Source organism: Heterocephalus glaber, unplaced genomic scaffold (assembly GCF_053883595.1).
Source record: "Heterocephalus glaber isolate CG9 unplaced genomic scaffold, H.glaber_assembly_v1.0 deba00001460, whole genome shotgun sequence".
NCBI lineage: Eukaryota > Metazoa > Chordata > Mammalia > Rodentia > Bathyergidae > Heterocephalus > Heterocephalus glaber.
In genome coordinates, this window is record NW_028258307.1 from 2000296 (window position 1) to 2022729 (window position 22434).

Below are 22434 nucleotides of genomic sequence, written 5' to 3' on the forward strand. Positions count from 1 at the left end.
CAAAGAATCATGGGATAATAGAAAAGGAGGCATGCAGATTAAAATTAAAACTGTATGCCAAATAAGCATGCTTTATCCTGTGGGGAATAAACACAGTCCTGATTGATCAATAACTCTTATTTTTAAGAAAACTATGATATAAACTGTACCTACCCAAATTTTACTGAAGATGAAGGGAGATGAAGGACTCTTTTCAAAACAGAAATATCAATTTTTTTAAAAAAAGAAAAAAAAAACAAGGTGGATTTAGAAAAACAATCTTTTCATATTTTGTCACTTCATGTTTCAACATAGTCACTTGTTTGCTAAATTCATGCTAGTCTAACTTAATAAGCCATAAATACTTTTATTTTTATTTGTAGCATGTACACCTTTTGTAGCAAAATAGCCAATCTGTGCTTCACACATTTATCTGGTTTAAGATATCATTTTCACTTCTGATGCTTGAAAATATCAGATAATAGCCATATTCTAGAATCACCATGGGTTTATAGAAAGAATTCAGAATTGTGAGTTCTAGAACTTGGGTCTGTCACTTTCTAATTTAGATAAATTCAAGGTCTCAAATTGCTTAATCTACACAGTCCTCACCTGTTCATCTATGAAATATAAAAATCAGTGACTTTCTCTTCTGTGCTGCTAAAATACTCAGTTAATACTCATAATATTCTTTCATCTTAATTACATAATTTTTAGTTTCCAACCAACTGTGCTATCATCACAGATAAGACCATGTGTCACTTGTCTAAGAAAACTGAAAGTCTTGCATAAAGCCTTCCATACACAAGTATCCAACAAATGTATTAAGTGAATGAGTTATGAGGATGGACCATGTAAATATCACTCTAGAGTTCTAAAGTTCTTTGAAATATGATATTGAAAAACAAAGCCACAAATTACTAAATCATAAAGTTGATACATCATAGAAATGCTACAGAGATATCATAAAAGTTGAATTAAAGCACTAGAAAAAAAAATTCCATGCTTTCCTTTTAAACAGGGACAATGAAACAGCAGTGGATCTCAGTGGATTTTAACTTCATCATCAAATATTTGATAGGCAAAGACAAGGAGAGAATTTCAAAGGCAGCAAGAGAGAATGACTCTTCATGTACAAGGGAGCCTTGGTAAGACTAACAGCTGATTTCTCAGTGGAAACCATGGAGGCCAGGAAGCAGTGGGATAACACATTCAAAGTGTTAAAAAAAGAACAAAAGCTGTCAAGCAAGAATTCTGCATTAGCAAAAATAACTATTTGAAAATGAAGGAGATATTAACACATTCTCAGACAAATAAAATATAGGGTTCATCACCAGCAGATCTACCCTAAAATAAATAGTAAAGAAACTTTTCCTTCAGGCTGAAATGAAAGGACACTAGACAGTAACTGAAATCCACATGAAGAAATTCAGACTACAAGTAAATGTAATTACAAAAGTAAATATTACAGATGATATAAATGTGCCTTTTGTTTGTAACTGCTTTTTCTAATCATATTTAAATTACAACAGCATAACACTATTATAAAATATGTATGGATGAGCACACAATATGTAATGATGTAATTTGTGACAATAAGAGGGTAAAAGAGCACAGAGCTGTATAGTAGAACAGTTTTTAGACTGTTGATATTAATCTAAATTACATTATTACAAATAAAAATATAATCCCTAGAGCAACCACTAAGAAAAATAACTCAAAAATACATAATAAGAGAAATGACAAGGGAATTAAAATGTTACCCTAGAAAAGATGTATTTAACTCCAAAGAAGACTGTAGTGGTAGAATATAAGACAAAAAAGACAAAGAGATATAGAAAACAGCAAAAGAAAAGAAGTGAATTCTCTTTCATCCACAATTAAATAAGTACTCTAATTAAGAGATAGCAATTGTCAGACTATTTTCTTAAATAATCAATACTTTAGATTCAAAAACAAAAATAGAATAAAAGTAAAAGGATAAAAATATATATACCATGTAAACAGTAAACAAAAGAGAACTGAAGTGGTTATACTGTACAAATAATAGACAAAATAATAAAACAAAACTTGTTGCTAGAGACAAAGGGTATTTTATAATGATAAGAGGGTCAATTCATGAAAAACATACAACCATTATAAACATATATAACAAAAGAACCCCCAAAACACATGAAACAAAAAATGAAATAATTGAAGGGAAACAGATAATTCAATGATAACAAGTGGAGACTTCAATATCCCACCCACTTTCATAATGGATACATATAGACAGAATGTCAGCAAGGAACCAGAAGCCTGACCAACATTATAACCTAATTATTTCTAACATATCCATAGGACACTCTACCGAACAACGGCAGATGCACGTTCTTCTCAAGTGCACATAGAACCTTCTCCAGCAAACAACATGTTAGGACATAAAACAAGCCTTAATAAATCAAAAAGGATACTATCATACAAAGTATGTCTTATATCTACAATGGGATAAAAGTACAAATCATTACAGAAAAAAATGGAAAAGTTACAAATATGTCACAATTAAAACAATACTCCTAAATCACTGTCTTAGTGCATTTTTAGTGGCTATAACTAAATATTAAGGAATTTATAAAGAATAAAGGTTTTCTTGGCTCACTGTTCTGAAAGCTGGAAGTTCACCATCAGGACGCACCTGGTAAGATCCTTCTTGCTGGTAGGAACTCTGCAGAGTCCCAAGGTGACTGAGGGCATCACATGGCAAGATAAAACACACTAGTTTGGGTCTCTATCATTATAAAAAAACAGAATCTCTTTGGATTATGGCCCCACACTTATGACTTCATTTCACCTTAATTACCTTCTAACCTTCTACCTCTAAATTCTATAGTCAGATTTGGTTTCCACCCTCTTAATATCTCACAAAGGGGATTAAATTTCAACCTTAGTTTTGTGGGGACATTCAAACTATAGCAACAAGCAATAAAGAAACAACAAAGACTACAGTAGAAATAGAGTACAGAATAGAAAAATAGAAAATCAGACAAAGACATTGCAAGAACAATACAGACCTCCTATCTGTTAGAATGACTATTATCAAAAAAAGAAAAATTAACAAATATTGAAAGAAAGCATGCGGGAAAAGTAAACATTCAGACACTGTTGGGGGCATATAAATTAGTACAACCATTATGGAAAACAATATGGAGACTTCTCAAAAAATTAAAAATAGAACCACCATAAAATCCAGCAATCTCACTACTGGATATATATCCCAAAAATTGATATCAGTATGTCAAAGCAGTAACTCTAAGCATATCTTCATTGTAGCATTATTCACAATACCAAAGTACAGAATTAGTACTAATGCCCATCAACAGATGAATGGATAAAGAAAATATGATATATATGCAAAATGGCACTCTATTTAGCCTTTAAATATAAGGAAGTCTGCCATTTCAACAGCATGGATGAATCTGAGATTGTGTTAAGTGAAACAATCCAGGCACAGAAAGACAAACATCACTCACTCACTTTTTATATGGAATCTATCAAAGTCATAGAAGCAGAGAATAGTGGTTACCAGGGGCTAGTAGTGGAGATGGAGGAGGATTATAGAGAGGTTAGTCACAGTATATAAAATATCAGTTCAACAACAAGAATAAGTTCAGGACCTCTATTCTTTACTATATGGTGGCTATAGTTAATAAAAAATATATATTTTTGGTGTTTTCGAGACATGGTCTCATTATGCAGTTATGGGTGGCCTTCAACTGTGTAACCCAGGCTGACCTCAAACTCACAGTGATCCTCCTGCCTTGGCTCCCTAAATGCTGGAATTTCAGGCATGCACCACCATGCCCACGTGTGCCAAAGGGAAAATTGCCTAGAGGGAAGTTTTTAAGTGTTTTCACCACAAAAAAATAGTACATATGAATGGTAATACATATGATAACTAGGTTGATTTAGCTATTTCATAATGTATGCATAGTTCTAAGTGTCATGTTGTACACCATAAATATATACAATTTTATGCCAATCTAAAAAATTAATAAAATAAAAACTTAAAATAACACTACAGACCAATGTACCTTATGAACAGAAATACAAGAGTTCTGAACAAAATACTAACACACTGACTCCAGCAACATATAAAAAGAATTATCAATCAATGTCATACACTATATTAATAAAATAAGGGACAAAAAACACATGATCATAGCTCAGAGACAGAAAAAGCACTTGACAAAAGCCAACACACTTACATTATTTTTAAAATGTTCAACAAACTAGAACTAGAAGGGGACTTCATCAACCTGATAAGGGGTATCTATGAAAAACCAACAGCCATCATCATACTTAAAAGTTTTCCACACTAAGACCAATTACAGGATAAAGATACATGCTCTTTCCATACTTCTAAAAAATTTTTATTTGTATATGTTCAAAATACATAATAAATACATCCATCATGCGTGACACTTCTACTCAACACTGAACTTAAGAGTCTAGAGAGGCAATTAGGCAATATAAACTATGGAGGGGCATCTAGATTGGGATGGAAGAAATAAAACTACCCCTATTTGTGGATGATATGATCTTATATACAGCAACCTTATAGAAAACCCACCAAAAAAAATTAAAATGAATAAATGAGTTCAGATACAAAATCAACACACAAAAATCAGTTGCATTTCTACATACTGGCAATGGACAACCTGAAAATAAAATTTAAAAGCTATTACATTTGTAATGGCATCAAAAAATAAAATACTTAAGAATAAGGGTGAAGATGTGTTGGAGAAGTGGTCAATGGTAGAGAGCATGTTTAGTGTTATGGTTTATATTGAGATGTCCTCCAAAGCCTCATGCACTCATCGGTGGGGCTTTTAGGAGGTGACTGGATCATGGGAACATGATACTCATCAGTGCATTAGCCCACTTATGAGTTTATAGCTGAATATAATGTTGGGAGGTAAAGCCTGTTTGGAGAAGGTGGGTCTCAGTGAGAGTCTGTCTCCCTCCCTCCTCCCTTGATCTTTCTCTCTCTGCTTCCTGACTGCCACGCCATGAGCAAGCCTCCTCAGCCATGCCACTCTGCCAGCCAACTATGGACTGAAACCTCTACCAACTGTGAGCCAAAATAAACCACTCCTTCTTTAAGCTGTAGTGTTGACATAAGAATAGACATATAGGTCAACAGAAAATAATTAGAAGTTTAGAAAGAAATCCATACAACTATTTACACGAAGATGCTAAGAAAATCCAGTAGGGAAATGTATAATCTTTTCAAGACATGATTCTAGAACAACTGGATATCCACATGTGAAAGAATGGAATTGGACCCCTACCTCACACTGCATACAAAAGTTAACACAAAATAAATAACAGACTTAATGGAAGAGCTAAAACTATAAAATTTTTAGAATTAAAACATAAGTGAATATCTTCAGGACTTTGGGTGGCAGTGTCTTAAGTATGATACCCAAAGAACAAACAGCCAAAGGGAAAATACAGGAAAATTGGACTTTGTCCAAGTTTTTTCTGCAAAGAAAGTGATAAGATAACCTTCAGAATGGGAAAACATATTTGTAAATCATCTATCTGATAAAAAGGTCTAGTGCCTAGATATATAAAGAACGCTTAAAATTCCACAATTAAGTCAATCCAATTTAAAAATGGGTAGATAACTTAAACAGACTTTTCTCCAAAGAAAATATGCTAACAGCCAAACACACAAGAAAAGATATCAATGTCATCAGTCACTAAGGAAATAAGAATTAAAACTACATCATTTCACACCAAATAAGATGGCCATAATTTTTTCTAAAAAACTAGTAAGTGGTGGCAAGGATACAGAAAACTGGCACCTTCCTCCATTCCCGGTAGAAATACAAAATGGTGCAGCTGCTGTGGAAAACTGTTGGCTGTTCCTCAAAAGGTTAAACATAAAGTTACATATGACCCAGCAATTCCATTCCTGGATATAGCCTCAAGAGAACTTACAATATATGTCCACATATAAACTTGAACACAAATGTTTATGGCAGCATTCTTCACAGCAGACAAAAGTCCAAATGTCCACAAGCAGGCAAACAGATAAGCAAAATGTGATACAAATATACAATGAAATATAAAGCAATATACAGGAGTGAAGCCCTGGTATATGCCACACATGATGAAGCTTTTAAACAGTTATGCTGAGCAAAAGAATCCAGACACAAGCCCAGAATGGTGGTGCATGTCTATAATCCCAGAACACTATGAGTTTTAGCCCAACCTCGGCAACTTTACCTCAAACTAAAACATTTTTTTGAAAAGGGACTGAGGATATAGCTCAATGTGAAAGCCCAGGGTTCAGTCCCTAGTACTAAAAAAAAAAAAACCCTGAAGGATCTTGCCCCGGATTCAGACCTAAGTCTTCCTTCATCCAAAGCATCATACTGCTCACCCAGGGAAAGCTAACTGTATGCCTTCTATGGGTTCCAGTACCCAACAAAACCTACACACAGGTCACTTGCACAAAAATAAGGAAAGATGTTTTAAAACATAGCCACTAATTTTATACATATTTGTTATGTTTCCATGATGCTTAAATCTGCAAGCTAAGCTCTGGGAGATGGCCCCATCAGAAACTGCACATCAGAAATGGCCCTAGCCGCAAGACTCTTAATGTCTACTACAAAGACAAGATGCTTAGCAAATACTACTATGCTTTCCGTAAATGTTATTTATTTAAATATCTCCCCAAATCCTAAGTCTTCCATATTTCCTTCCTGGTGTCATAAAATGAAAAATAAACTCATTCTAGTGCCTCTCCTTCCTAAAGCCAATCCAAATTATGTCCATACTATCTCTAGCATGGCCTCCACCTCTGCCACTCCCCCCTTCACCCTTCTTTTTCCTCCCTCCTTCTTCCCTCCTTCTTCTTTCCTCTCCTCTTCCCTCTCCTCTTCCTTTGCCACAATTACATACCTAGTATTATTTATATCCATTAATTTTTTCAGTACTTACTAAGCACCTGCAATGTGTAAAAGACAGTCTTAGAAACCACAATAAACACCAAGACAAAGTAAACAAAAGAGAATTATTCATTAGTAACAGCAACCATGATGATAAACACTTTTATACGCCTTAACTCATTGACTCCTCAACCACACTTTGGAGGAAGACAAGCGTTAGGACGTCCAAGAAGTATGTGACAGATCATCAGACATATTGTACATGGAGAAAGCTGAAGCAATTACCCCACATTCCATTACTCGATAAATTCAGGAAGATGGAATGAACACAGGTGGCCTCATACTTAGCAGTGCCTCTTGAATGGCTAACAGGTACCTCAGACTCAACCTGGCCCATCCAGAACTCTTTCAGCCTCCCATTCGATGGTAGCACCAAACATCTAGCTGCTCAACCTGAAATTCTAAGAGTCTCTCATCACCCACTGAAAGGCTATATGGTTAAAAAAAGACTATAATACCCCAAATATAAATACACGAAAGAGGAAAATAAAGGATAGATAATAAGAAATAAGGAGACAGATCTTTTGCAAATGGGATGGGGATCAAAAGATGGGAGGAGAGAAAGGAGAGGAGGGGAGGTAAAAAAATTGAAATGGGGCCAGCGATTTAGCTCAGTGGTTCTGCCGCTTGCCTCACAAGCTCAAAGACCCAAGTTCGATCCCCGGTACCAAAAAACAAAAACAGAAACAAAAATTGAGATGTGCTATGTACATGCACCAACTTGCCAAAATGAATGTAATCATTATGTACTGCAAACATGCACTAATAAAAATGTTAAAACACTATAACACTAAGTGCTGGGAAGGATATGGTGACACTGGAACTTTCATACATTGCTTTGGGAGAGGGGGACACAAAACAGTAAATACCTGGGTAGTTTCATAGAAAGACAAACTTACACTTATCATAGAATCAACCACTTTCACTTCTAAGTTACCAATGAGAAATGAAAACACATCTTCACAAAAATGCATAAACATGAATATTTATAGAAGAATTGTCCATAATGACCAAGAACTGAAAAAGAGGAAACCATCAATAAAGGAAAGACTGATGAACCACAGGACCATTATCCTAGGTGTAAGAATAGAAAAGCTGACATACTGTATGATGCCTTGTCTAGGAAGTTTCTTCAAAAGGGAAAACTAGAGACAGAAGGCTAGGTGAGGGGGAGCAGGCTGACTGCATAGGGGCAGAAAAGGACTATTGTGGGGGTGATAGAAGTGTTCTAAAACCCAGCTGTAAGGCTCACTTCATAAATTTATTAAGAGTCATCAAACTGCACTCAGAGCAGGGGACTTTGATCGTAAAGAAAGGACATCTTGATGCAGACACACAACAGTTAACGTCAAATACTTTCTAACCGTCACTGCCTCTAAGCACTGTGCTAGATCTGGAAGAGGAAACCAAAAGGGACATCCAGTCCTGGTTTCCCAACTACAGACAAAGCACACACAAAGAAATGCCAGATACTGCAGGGCAAAAACTGAGCCAAACACATGAGCCGGGCAATGAGCAGAAGGAATCCAGAGGAAGGAAGGAGGCCTCACCTACGGTGTTGGTTTCAAACATGGACTTGAGGACGAATGAAAATCAGAAAAGTGGATCAAAGATGGGGCATTCTTGAAGAAAAACCAAACAAAGAGACTTGCAGTGCTCAGCGACTGGGGAGGTGGTCTGGCTGAAAGAGGGGCCCACAAAGACAGCAGAAAGCATCCCTGGCCAGCCGAGACCCAGCAGAGCCCCCGAGCACCTGATCCCACCAAGTCCTCACACCTCAGGGCTTTGAGGGCCGTGTTGTGTTCGCCACATCTGAAACTAGAGTGCAGTCCACTTATTACCTACTTAATATTCTCTAAAGTACTTGTTTTCCTAGACTAATTTTTGAGGGAAATTTTATATTAAGTATAAAGCATCATTTGCTCGAAATAGAAAATATATTGGGCCGGGGATTTAGCTCAGTGGTTTCACCGCCTGCTGCGCAAGCGCAAGGACCCGATTTCGATCCCCGGTACCAAAAAAAAAAAAGAAAATATATTGAACTGAGAAGAAAAGGTGCCATTAAATTCACAAAGGTGATAGCTGGCTTTAAACTCAAGGCTTACCTCTCAATAGGAGAGATGAGCACGTGCTGGAGAGAGCTTGAAAACGTCCTAGTACCAGACAGACATTTCTAGCTTGAAAAACTCAGAAGAGCTGGCAGGTAGTTGAAAAAGGAATCATTTCCCCACTATGGGTTAAGTTATTTAATGTCTTTCTTACCCTTGAACAACCTAACATCATCTTATTTTATGAGTCCCATGCTTTGGGAAATGCTGGTTTATAGCAAATCCTAAATAGAGGAGGCAATAAATATAACAATAACTAATATTTATTTAGCACATATTATACGCTACACCCTATCTTAAACACTTGTTTTATTTAATTTAATCTTCATAATAATAATAAAGGTATTGTCAATCTCGTGTTTCAGGCTAGGAAAGCAAGTTTTCCTCACTTGACCAAGGTCATAGAGTTCCTATGTAGCAGAGCTGTGACTGAACCCAGGCAGTCTGTTTACCATCTGAGCACCCACTTACCACATGCCATTCTCGTATGCAATATTTTAGGGAACTTTGTCTGGCCACAATCTGTCTAACACACTAAATGAAGAAAAGACCAAAAGACTATCACAAAGATCTAGGTGTGGGAACCCAGCCGGGCCTGAAGGGCTCATTGCTGTTGGCTGTGGGCGACAGAGGGCAGCGAGGGCAGTGGGGCAGGAGCTGGGCCCCTGCTCAGGTTCCACCCAGGGGCTTCTGGTGAAGGGAACAAGACCAAGGCCAACATCAAAGATGCAAAACCCTCTCTGAGACAGAAAAGACCAGGGAACACTACCATCTTCGGGAGGCTAGAAGTCAGAACCTAAAGCTCGTAACGATCCTAGAATGAATCCAAGGAACTGAACGAGCAGCACTGCTCAGTAGTCAGGGCCTGTTCCCCAGCCCCCACCCCACCGCCATTCCTGCCGGCTATCCAAGAACCTCTGACCGTCCCCTACGGTGCAAGTGCTTGTCACTTCCAAAACGTTAACATTGATACAAAACTCTAAGAGGTCTATTTTATTTGTAAGAGGTCTTTTAAAAGAACAAATTTGGCCAAACTCTCTTCTTTTAAATTCAGAATACTCACTTAGGACTGGTATCTAATTCTCAGAGGATGTATTTTAAAATTCAAATTGAGCAATACATTTAAATGCTATTTTCAAGCATCTGACAGGCCTGAAACATCTTGAACATAGACACCATTAATCCACAGACATCAAAATTGTTTTATTACCTCAAATCTTCCAAAATCATTGTTTGGGATTTTAAAAGTATAGCAGATAAAGCTGTCAGAATAAGAAAAAAAGAAGAAGAAAACCTCCTCGAAGAAAATGTCCTTTGCACAGTTCAAAAGACTCAAAAGATTTGAAATGAAAATAACTGATCTGGAACTGCCCAATTTGATACTTAAATCAGGCTCTGTTAAATAAGCAGAAAAATTAGACACTGTCACTGTGATTCATTCTCAAAAAAAAAATGTGATTTCTTATTTCCCAGGAGAAAAGCTTTAAAAGCATCAGTAGATTTCTCTGGATATCAAATATTTCTCCATTATTGTGAGTAAATTATATTTGGATCAAAATCAGAGGGTTTAAATTTCCCTTAAAATACCCAAGAGAATTTTAAAATAGAAGGAAACGTGTCACATACTCAAAAACAATATTTTATTTAAATACCCCCTTGGAAATGTCTCTCCATTTGAACATTAGCCAAAAAACAAAACTAATCTGAGTTTTAGATTTTACTAAATTCAAACTAACTTGTCAAGACCAGATTGTCATTTGCCCATGCTAAGATGAAATTCATGATCTTTGGTGCCTTAAAAAAAACTCTAAAATAGAGCTTTACATTTTTATTTTAATATGGAAAAGAATGTATATGAATAAGAGATAAGCTGGATAGCAATCACAATTTTATTTAAATGTTCTGTACACAACAAAGAATGTAAATAAAGTTAAGTGCTTCCAAATTCTTGACAAATGCACCCTCTAGACAGTGCCACAAGGTTCAAAGTTTAATTATTCTCATCCGTGGTGTTTTTGTCTAAGTAAGTATAAGCTCCTTAAAAGTAGGATTACTAACTTTTTAAATCATTCATTATGACTGCAATGAGCGTATCTATTTGTTCAGTAAATATTTATTGACCTCCTACTCTATTCAAGGTAACTTGTAGGTGTTCCACGGATAAGATGATGAAACAGACACAATCTGTCTTCAGATATCACTGCCCAGTGGGACAGAACAGAGGTGGAATAAAATGTATGAATATGTTACCAGGTTTAGGGGTACTGGTGATTCCTTCTAGAGGTGGTTTCTAGGTTCTTTCTGTCCTGAACAAAGAATTGCCCAAGACAAGTGTAAATGGTAGCAAAGTTTTATATTTATTAAAGGTAGGAAATGAAACATGCTCCATAGAGCAAGTTTGGAAAAAAGTACACCCTACAGCATGAGAGTGGGCTACTGTGCAAGAGAGAACACAGTGGCCAAGAGTGCACTGTGGACTGTCCTTTCTGTATCTCCCAATTCCAAAGTTGGTGTCAAGTCTCTGCCATCCTATCTAAAATCTGCTGGAGTTCTCCAAGAAGTCCATGTGCAGGTTTTTGGGAACTGTTCTGCACATGTGTCCTGAAATTTTGTAATTAATTGGTCATGCCTACTTCCTCAGGGAGTCTTCCCCACACCCTAATCACCTGCCTCAATTGTGGCAAGATTTGGGGGGATTCACAAGGGAAAGAGGAAGCCACAGAGGAGCCTTGCAAGCTCAGGGTCTCCTGACTTCACTCTCCTCATCTCACTCCTTTTTGATTTGATACCTTTTTCAACTCCATCATTACAAAATGGGATCCTTGGTCAATATGCACAAAGTCCACTGTCTTCATCTGAAGAAGTAACGTGGAAAGGTTTAGAAGCGGAAGGTTAGATTCTGAATGCATGGATGTTAGGGAGATCCCACACCAAAAAGAACCATTGGATCTGTTTTGCAGGAGAAAAGGTGTAGGTTTTCTTAGGAGGGTAAAAGAAAGGAGAGACAAGAATGGTGCGGAAGTAATAGGGGGAAGGCATGGTGAAGGGGTTGGCCCACCTTCGCCAGCAGCAGGAGAGTACAGGGGCTCTTCACCTCTCTGCTATGCTCCATGCAGTCTGGCACCTCATCCATCCTCTTAGCCTTGTCATCAGGAAAGTCAGAAACACTGACAGGTGTGTTACGGGTGGGGCTTTGCTAAGGAGTTAAGTAGACATGAAGAAGAGATAGGCTCTGGGCCAGAAGCAGACAGAAGGACACAAGTGTCACACTTACATGCACCACACATGCAGGAAAATGGAGAGATCTTCAGGATGGCTTTGGGTTCCTATCCTGTGGACTTGGGGTCTGTGCCAAGGCACAAAGGCCCCACAAGTGGGGTGGCTATACCCACTATGGGAGGCCAGATTCAGACTCAGGCCAGATGATTCAGAGTCATCCAGACGGGTCTCATTTCACTGGAGTTCCCATCTGATACCTGGGACCAACACTTCCTGGTGTTGCTAGGGGATTGCCCTCTGCCTGATCTTGTCTGCCAGACCTGCTGTGTGGGCCTGGCCCCTGGCCCTTCCCTGCTCTGATCCCTTGTTTGCTTTGATCTCCACAGGCATTCCCAGCCCAGACTTAGCTGCCCTCTGTGCTCCAGTCAGCAGTACCTTGTCTTATCTGCACTCTGCCCAGCACATGGTCAATGTGGGCGAGCTATCCACAGATAGTTGAGGACTAGTCTTTAGAAGGGAAAGCAGTGAACAAATCCCACACCACAGTGACAGAGCTGCAGGCTGGCACCAACTGAGGGTCCATGGAGAGCAAGGTCCACAGGCAGTCTCTGTGGAAAAGGACAGCTTGCTCGCCCAGGACCCCAGAGCAGATTCTGCTTCCAGGTTACCTGTGCAGTTGGCATCCATGGAACTCCCAAATGTCCACAAGGAGAAAAGAGGGTTGATCTCTTTAAGAACTATCAGGAAGAAAACAAGGTTGTTTTTGTTTTTCCTTTTCTTCTTTAATCTGCAAGAAGTCATCCATGTAATGAAATACTGGTAAGGTAGGAGGAAGCTGTTCAGAAGCAAAGTAACTTTCCCAGATGGAAAGACTTTGGGAAGGAAGAACTGTCCCAGCACCACCTGGAAGCCTCCCTGGTCAGCAGTCATTCCATGGCCAAAATGGCTTCCCACTTTGGCTTTGGTTTTTTGTGGGGTTTTTTTTTGTTTTTGTTTTTGTTTTTTGGTACCAGGGATCAAACTTGGGTCCTTGCGCTTGCTCAGCAGGTGGTGAAACCACTGTGCTAAATCCCTGGCCCCCACCTCGGCTTTGAAAGAGCCTGGCCAAAGGAGAAGTGTTCTGTGATCAAAGGAGAAATGTTGTGTAGCCTATGAGAATTGTAGGACAATTGTATGACTATGACCTCTAACAGACCAAACATGAAAGGCAAGGAAAGGATTTCCTGGGGGAAGATGGGAGTAAGTAAGGTTTTATGATGGAATGCCTAATGGAAGTATTGGGTTTAATAAGAAAGCTATGAGTTCATACCAGGAGTTTGCTTATTATCTGTATATGTTATCAATCCCAGCGAAGAATGCAATAATGGAGGTACCACTTTAATAGAGAGCTTTATTGTTCTAGAAAAAACATTAAGTACTGCTATGGCTTGTATCTAGATGTCCCCCCAAGCCTTATGTGGTCATAGGTAGGGGTTTTCAGAGGTGGTTGGATCTAGGTACGTGATGTTGGGATTAAGGGTGTGTGATTACTAAATTAGTCCACTGATTGGTTTAGCATAGTTCTGGGTGTGGATAATGGGAAGGCCCACCTTGGGTGTGGGTGGCACCACCCAAGAGGTGGGTAGCCTGGAAGGGATAAAAGCGAAAGGCAGGCTGCTACTGCTATTGCTGCTGCTTTGCTGCTGCTTCTTACTGCCTTCTGCCTGCCCTGCCACACCATGAATTGTTTCTCCTCTGTGAAACCCCCTGCCATGCTGCCCTGCTTTGAAACCAGCCAACTATGGACTGAAACCTCTAAAACTGTGAACCAAATAAACTTTTCCTCCTTTGACTTTGGGTATTGGGTATTTTGTCTCAGCAAAAAGAAAAGTAACCAACAAGACAAGTACCAGATTCTTTGCTAGTTCACCTGGTCTTAAACGTAAATTCATGTGCTACACCTGGGAAAAGAGACCCATGGGATGGACCATGCAGAAGCGAATCCACAGCCTCCATACTGTGGACACTGTCTTCTGGCCTAGTGGGCTTCCCAGGCATGACATAGGAAGACTGGATCAGTATAAATAAATGTCCAACCTGCTTGCATCCCATCATAGCCTTCTCAAGTGGCTCTTGTAACAAGCTAGCTGGACACCATTGGTTTAAAACTGGTGAGTCTTGGGCTGGGGATTTAGCTCAATGGTTTTGCCACCTGCTATGCAAACGCAAGGACCCAAGTTCAAGTCCCGGTATCCAAAAAAAAAAAAAACTGGTGAGTCTTGTGTGTTTTTCCATTAGAGAAAAACCTAGAGTTCAGCATAAGGAAGGTGCCTATATTCATTTGGCTACATTTGGTGAAAAAATCCAACTTGAATTTGATTTAAACAGAAAGAGACTGGGTGTTAGAAAAGTTTTTCATTTCCAGGAATCCAAGGAAAAACTGAACAATGAAAGTGCAAGAGCACAGTCAGAGTGAACAGAATGAGAGCCTGGAGCAGTCATGATGACTGCCATCTCAGTCACTTTCTGTGCAGAAGCTCAGCCTCCTCTAGGGAAAAATACCCACCCTGGAGAGCAGCAACAACAGGGGCTATATTCCAGCTGTGTTGCGGGAATGGGGATCAAACCCAAGGCTTTTTCACTGAGCTACATCCCCAGCACTTTTTATTTTTTGTTTTCAGACAGGATCTGCTAAGTCCCTAAGTTACCTGGGCTTGGCTCAAACTTGTAATCCTCCTATGTCAGCCTCCCAGAGTTCAACCCAACCCCTTCCTAGTGAAGAGCCACACAAGCTCTAAGGAGGAGACTCTGCCCATGAAAGGCCAGATCCCAGCCCAGAGTCATCAACAGTCCCAGACAGTTCTAGGGGACCAATGTGGCACTTGTAGGAGCCAGGTGAAGAAGGCTGGGGCTACTCCTAGACAGGGTGCTGGGCAGAGGCCAGCTCTGACTCACACAGTGCCAAGTCTGCCTGCAAGCAGATGCCACATAAACTAGCCTCACACATCATCGCCTGGATGTCAGCTTCCGTGCTTGTCTCCAGGATGGTTATTAGCTGCACATCAAACTGGCTAAGGAAAGAAAGAGAAAGTGGTAAAAAGAGGAGGAAGGGGAAGAAAGGGAGGAAAATGGAGAGAACAAGATGAAGTTTCAGAACCACAATACTCACCTCTCCTCCTCGAAGAAACTGGTTACAGGGTACTTACTAAGAAACAGTAACCAAGATTTCCTAATTTAACTTTGAATAAAAATGTGTTTTGTGTGTTTAATTTCCTATGCTACTGTTCTTGATAGAAATTGGTTGAGTTTATATCCCAAAACTTTCAAAACATTAAGCCTAAAGGTGAAATTATTAGCATCACAGGGTGAATAAAATGGTCTGAGATATGACTTGACATGCATAAATTCTGCAGAAACTACATAAAGGTAATTAGGAATGATTAACATATGGCTAAGGATTAATGAAGGGGACCAATGGACCACTGGAGCCTCTCCCTTAAAAGATACTGCGAAGTTTCCACACTCAGATTCCATGGGGACTGATGGGGTACAAAAGGATAGGATTGTAAGAAAGCAGCAAAAGAGGAGTTGTCAGAAACCTCCAAGAGGCAGAGAAGGGACCAGGAAAAGAAGCAGGAATTAACAAATAAAAGGGAAAATTGGTCAAGAAGAATCTACATATAAAATGATAGAAAGCAGTATGAATTTAAATGGATTTATTGTCTTCAACATCCTCCCATATCTTCCCCCAACAGGATATACACATTTTCAAGTGTCTCCCATCTATAAAAATAGTATCCTTTTTGCAGTTAAACTTTGCCCCTGCTTCCTCTCCTCTCCAGCCAAGCTGGTTGAAAGATAAGGTGGCACCTGCACTGGTCTCAGCTGTTCCCACCTGACCTTGGTCACCAGCTTCTGCCTCCCCTCCCTCACCAGGAGGCCAGCAGAACCTCCCAGCGCCAGTCTAATGGTTGTGACTGATGAGCCCTTCTCCATATTCTCCTCTTTCTTGGCTTCTTGAATAGCCCTTTTGTTTTTTAAATGGCCTATCCTCTGTACTACAGGCCCCTTCTCTTCTCTCCAGATATCACAAACTTGGTGGCAGTCAGGTGAGAGTTCTGGGGAAGGCATGAGCCTGGGAAAGTGGAACCTAGCGAGGGTGCAGCCCCCATTGCCCATGAGGCTGCAGTGGCAACAGCCCTGCCCAAAACCACACCTAGAGAGAAACCCCAAGTGGGGCAATCAGGAAGGACATCATTTCTGGGAAGTGAAGAAATGAGAAGCAGAGGAAATACACACTTATGTCGGCCACCAAAGTCATTTTGAGGAACACTCTTTCCCCAGAAGGTGCGAGTAACAATCTGTCACCCAGCCTCACAGGCAGCGGCCAGTCCTTCCCAAAGGAAGACTGAAATCAAGCTGAGATCAAGACCCGCATGAGCCTGAGGGTCGGCTGTCTCCCTGCCCCACACTGCAGCTCTGTCAATGAGTATGGGATGTGGTGCGGCCATCAGCCATGTTTACAGAGCAGGGGACATCAACATGGTGGTAAGCTGTCCTTTAAATATCCCTGGACACATTTCAGTGCTAAATGTTCTGTGCACCCACCAGGAGCTGAGTACCATGCTAGGCTCTTTCCCTTATCTCATCTGTTCCCAGAAACATCCGTGTGAGGCAGGTGCCACTGTCTCCATTTGTGCAAATGATAGAACAGAGGCAAATACACCCAAGGACATGCAGCTAGTTAGCACATGAAGTGCTGTTCGGACACTATCCAAACATGAAGTGCCTGTGCTTCCACCAAATCACGTGGTCCCTTGCTACAGAACATGCTTCTGAACGCTGCCTATTTATATAGAGGCAGCAAACATCTACCTATGGTCATGAACGGTCCTGTAGAGAGAGATAATAAACAGGCATTTGTTTCCCAGCATCTGACACCACAGCATAAATGAGTTCCATATCTTGGTATTAAGTCAAGAGAGGAAAGTGGTACCCCCAGGAGAAAAATATGATACTGAAGTATACAGCAAACTCAATAAATCCAGAAACGAATATTGCTATGGGGTCTCTTCAGCAGTTATGCTGGCGCTGATAGCCTTACAAAAGTTCTGTGTGGAACCTGTTAAATCATAAAATCACTTCTTGATTCTAGAACATAAAACAATGTCTTTTTCATGCTAACACAACCTTGGGGAAACCACAGATAACTGTAGATCTTTTTAAAATATTTTCTCTTGTCATACTGGGAGCCATTCCCTTCACTCACCAATATACTTACATATTTGTAGAAAGACATGCCTCTCATAAACATTAAACTCCAACCCTAATGGGAGGCTAAGAGCTCAGACCTCCTCTAATAACTATTTGGAAAGTCAGCCATTGGGCACACAAAATCAGTCATAATCAAATTTCTAAAGATGGTTAGTTTGTACTGGAAGGTAAATTTAAAATATAGTATCCATTTATTGAGATTCATTAATATTAATACTTATTGACCTGCACCATACTAAAAGAAATTTACAGAGCAGACAATTTCCAAACATGTTACACCAGGTATAAACTCAATCATTCTTTCAATCATTTAACTAATAGTTATTGTGTAACCTAAACACACATGGGGACAAGAAGGGCCCCAAACACATAAATAAGCCCTCACCAAATGTACAGCACCATTAGAGAGAAAACATATGCCTTCTCTACTCTGGTATAAAGTTAAGCGAGAATAAGATGACAATATAAAATATCTTCAAACATGTGCTCAATTCGGCAGTACATATACTAAGATATCTTCAAACAATATGATTGCATGCCAAATGAGCAGTAAAGAAAATTATTGTGAGGAGTTCAGAAGAGAAGAGAATCAAAATGGCCTGGAGAATAAGAGAAGGAACTTCTGAGAGAGGAGGCAATGACGGAAGCAAATGGGTATTATCAGTAAAGTCACAAGTAGATCAAGCAGGCTGAAATAAAATTCACAGGCAGATGCAGGGTAAAATATCTCTATCACTTAATAATCAATAAGCACAAAACCATAATGGCTTACTTTCCAGTGATCAAAGGAGCAGGTCCACTTATTCCCTAACCTAAGGACTCAGGTCATAGTTTATCCAGCTCCAAATTTTCAGGCAAAGCAAGAAATTTGTCAAAAATAAACTGTCTAGAATTCCCTTGGGAGAAAAAACCCAAATTATAATAAAAATGCAACAATATAAATAATCAGTGCATTTAGAATGTGACAGTCCACTGGATCCTTCAGAGGTCACCAAAGCCATGTGTCTTCTCATTGTGTAAACATTCTGAAACCTATCGGTGCAGACTATGGTGAGAGTCAAGGAATCAGAGCTGGCAGGAAGCCAGGCCCTGAAGGAAGGGCACTGCAAGAAGCATGCTCAGGGTGGCACCAAGGCAGGGAGGCAGTAGCAGTTTTCAGGTTATCGTGTCAGACTTCCCCAAAATACTACTGCTGCTGCAAACACAGACACATTAGGGTAGGAAGGGCCACTGGAAGGCAGGTGGATCCCCATACACTCATTGCACCTGCTTTCTTTTTTCTTTTTTTTTTGGTACCAGGGATCGAACTCGGATCCTTGCACTTTTGGGGCAGGCAGCAGAACCACTGAGCTAAATCCCTGGCCCACACCTGCTTTCTTTTGAGGCAAGTATCAGTCCATCACTCAAGCTCTAAGTTTTAGCCTGTTGAAAATGCACTTGTAGAGTGAATTTGATGATATCAGGCGATAGGAGGAACTCTAACAGAAAAGAAAAAAGACAAACCAAAAGAAAGTATTCATGAAACTATTGCAGGTTTGGAAAACGTTCCCTGTATAAATTCAGACAATAAATATCTTACACTTTGAGGGTTACATGGTCTTGATCACAACTACGATTCTACAGTTATACTGTGAAAGCAAAATAAGCATGTCTGTGTTCCAATAAAACTTTATTCATAAAAACAGGTGGTAGAAGACCCATTATTGAAAACAGCTCCCAGAAAATTAGGAATAGAGAATAACTACAAATCAATACATTTCACCTGTTTAAAAAAAAAAAAACTAGAGCTGACATATTTAATGACAGCTTAGAGAACAACTGAATGCTTTTCCCCTAAGATCAGGAACAAGGAAAGGATGTCTGTTCTTATCATCCTTATCAACATAGTACTAAAGTTTTAGCCACTGCAATAAGGCAAGAAAAATAAATAAAAAACATACAGATTAAAACTGTCTTTATTTCTAGATGACACAGTGTCCATGTAGAAAAATTCCGAGGTGTTTATTTAAAAATCTCCTAGAACTAAAAAACAGGTTTGACAAGGTTGAAAAATATAAGATCTATATCCAAGAAGTAAATTGTATTTCTACACACTAACAATAAGGGTGGTATAAATACAAAATTAAAAACATAACGCAATTTTAATCACTCCTAAGAAAATCTAAAACTTTAGTAAAAACTTAGCAAATATGTACAGATCTGTACAATGAAAATTATAAAATTCTGATGAAAGAAACCAAACAAACACTCAATAAATGGAGAGACAGCCTGTGCTCTTGAACTGAGAGACTCAACATAATAAAGACAAATTTATCTACAATTTTAACACAATTCCTATCAAAATCCTAGCAAGGATTTTATGTAGACATAGGCAAGTTTATTCTGAAATTTATATGGAAAGGCACAGGCCTTAAAATAGCTAAAATAGAATAAAGTGGAAATAGTAACACTAACGCTAACATATATAGCACAGCTATAGTACCTAAGCAGTGTGGCACTGGCAGAGAAACAGACATAGAGACAAGTGGAAAAGAATAAGAACCCAGAAAGAGATCCTCACAAATAAGGTCACATGTTTTTTGACAAAAGTGCAAAAGCAAATCAAGAGAGGAAGGATTTCAACAAATACTACTACAGCAACCAAATATTCATAGGCCAAACAAAATTATTGAGAAAGACAGTCTCATGCACAGTCTTTGGCCCAATTCAGCTGCCTAAGAATGGACATTGGGCCTGAAACACTTCTTACCAACAGATAAAGATCCCGCAGGGGCTATGGCAGAAGTATGCCTTGTGTGGGACCATCCTTCCCTGTTGCAAGTTCAGTGTATGATCTTTTGCTTCAGCAAGCAAGTTACAGTCGCACCTGGCCAATCCCACTACTATATCAATCCTCTTCCAGGTGGAGACAGAGTCCTTTTGTGGAGTTTGAAAGGGGTGCTCATAAGAAAATTGTCCTGTGTGGGCAGCCAGAAGGGACCTTATGGCTAATCTTCCCCTTTGCCTTCTCTATGTAAGAGAGCATTGACTCTATCCAGGGCTCAACTGCGTTGTGTTTTCCCTTGGTGGCTCTTATTCCAAGAGGCTATGGGCAGAAGTGTTTGGACTTGTGTTCCTGGTGGTTGGCATAGTGACAATCTTCGTTGGCCTCCAGGTAGTTGGGGTCCTCCCCTGGGACCAGCAACTGGCCTGTTGTGTTCTGCTTGACAAAATGAGCCTCTATCTCACCTGAAAAAAATTAACTCACAGTGGCTCATGCCTTAATTATAAAACATGAAACCATACAACTTTTACAAAGAAATACACCAGAGAAAATCCTCAGGATCATGAGATGGCAGAGCCCTTACACATAACACAAAATCACGATCCATAAAAGGAAAAACTGATAAAATGGAATTCTTCAAAACTAAAAACTTTTATCCTGCAAAAGATCTTATTATAAAGATAAAAAGAGACGCTATGGTCTAGAAGAAAACATATGCAAATCACAATATCAGACAAAGAATTAGTATGTAGACTATATAAACAGCTAAACAGTAAAAATAATAATCATCCAATTAGAAATGCCCAACATTTTACCAAAGACATTTCACCAAAGAGTATCTACAAGTGAATGAATACATTTTTTCCCAACTCCTAACCTTCAACAGAAAATAATTATTCCCTTTTCTCCCACATATTGAAATAAACCACATAGCTTCCTACTGGGAACATAATCCTGAAGAAGAAAAACATTTATGTTTTAATTTGTTTCTTTAAGTTGTCTGTAGTGGGTTTCTCAAAGCCTCTCACACTCAGCAGTGGGATGAAGTATCCACTACAGGACTCTACGGCTGCCCAGCAACCTGCCTGGGATGTTCAGGACCATCTGTACCTAGGCGGTGGTCACCAGACTGCCCCCTCAAAGGTGGGCTTTGGAGAGGCGGTGCTCACACCTACGTGTGCTTGGAGCACCGAAGGTGAGTGGAATCTGCAGGACAGAAGAGGCTCCTGCAAAGGCTGGCTGCTGGATGATGCAGCTCTGCAGAACTGGTCCCTAGGAAAGGAGAAGGCAAGGCAGGCTTCATCACACACTGTTTCCTCGGGGGCCCTGTTTGACAGCTGGCCGCTCCATTCTGCAAACTCTCCCACACTTTTCTTTGCATCTGCTAACTACAGCACATTCAAGATTCCTGACTTGAGGTCTCATTTCCTCCAGCTGGAAAACTACAAATTCCTTCTAAGTATTTCATCTTCATGACTCTTCCCTTTTGGGTACAATCTGTCAAAATATTGAAGTTTTTCAGTAGGCCAAAGAAAAATTGGTGGCCTCCTCTGAACAATGCTTTTTAACTTTTCACATTGCATTTGATCTAAGCAAGCTATAAATACCAACAGTACACTATAGGTTTTTTTAAATCAAGGGTAAAATGTGAAAATTTTACAAAAGATAATTCAGTACTAATATTATTGCTTTACCACAGTAACATTTTCAAAAGAATTAATTTTATACACATGCTCTGAGAAGACATTTGATGTTCTTGTTTTATTCTTCATTTTTTAAAAAAATGTAATGGTAGTATATTCACTTTGCATTTCTGCAGTTTCACTATTACCAGTCTTTGCTATGTTATAATTTGAATTTAATAAATTTATTCAAGAAGGTGGTGAGTCAGAACTATACCGTCAAGAAACACCATAGATACAGTCACACAAAATGAGTTTCATGGAAATATAGGACACCATGTCTTTCTCATGCTGGGCAATAACCTCATGTTAACTTTTATGACAGACCCAGCTTACAGAAGAGGTTCCAGCTGACCCAGATGACATGGAGAGCTCTGGAAAAAGAAAATCAAGCACTTGGCATGATGAGTCAATGTGGTCAAGTGTTC

General features: G+C 39.3%; 1 protein-coding gene across 4 annotated transcripts in view; it reads right to left on the bottom strand.

Annotated features, from left to right (window-relative positions):
• Positions 1–22434, bottom strand: part of Msra (methionine sulfoxide reductase A) — a 368989-nt gene that overhangs the window by 334688 nt on the left and 11867 nt on the right. The window lies entirely within an intron of this gene.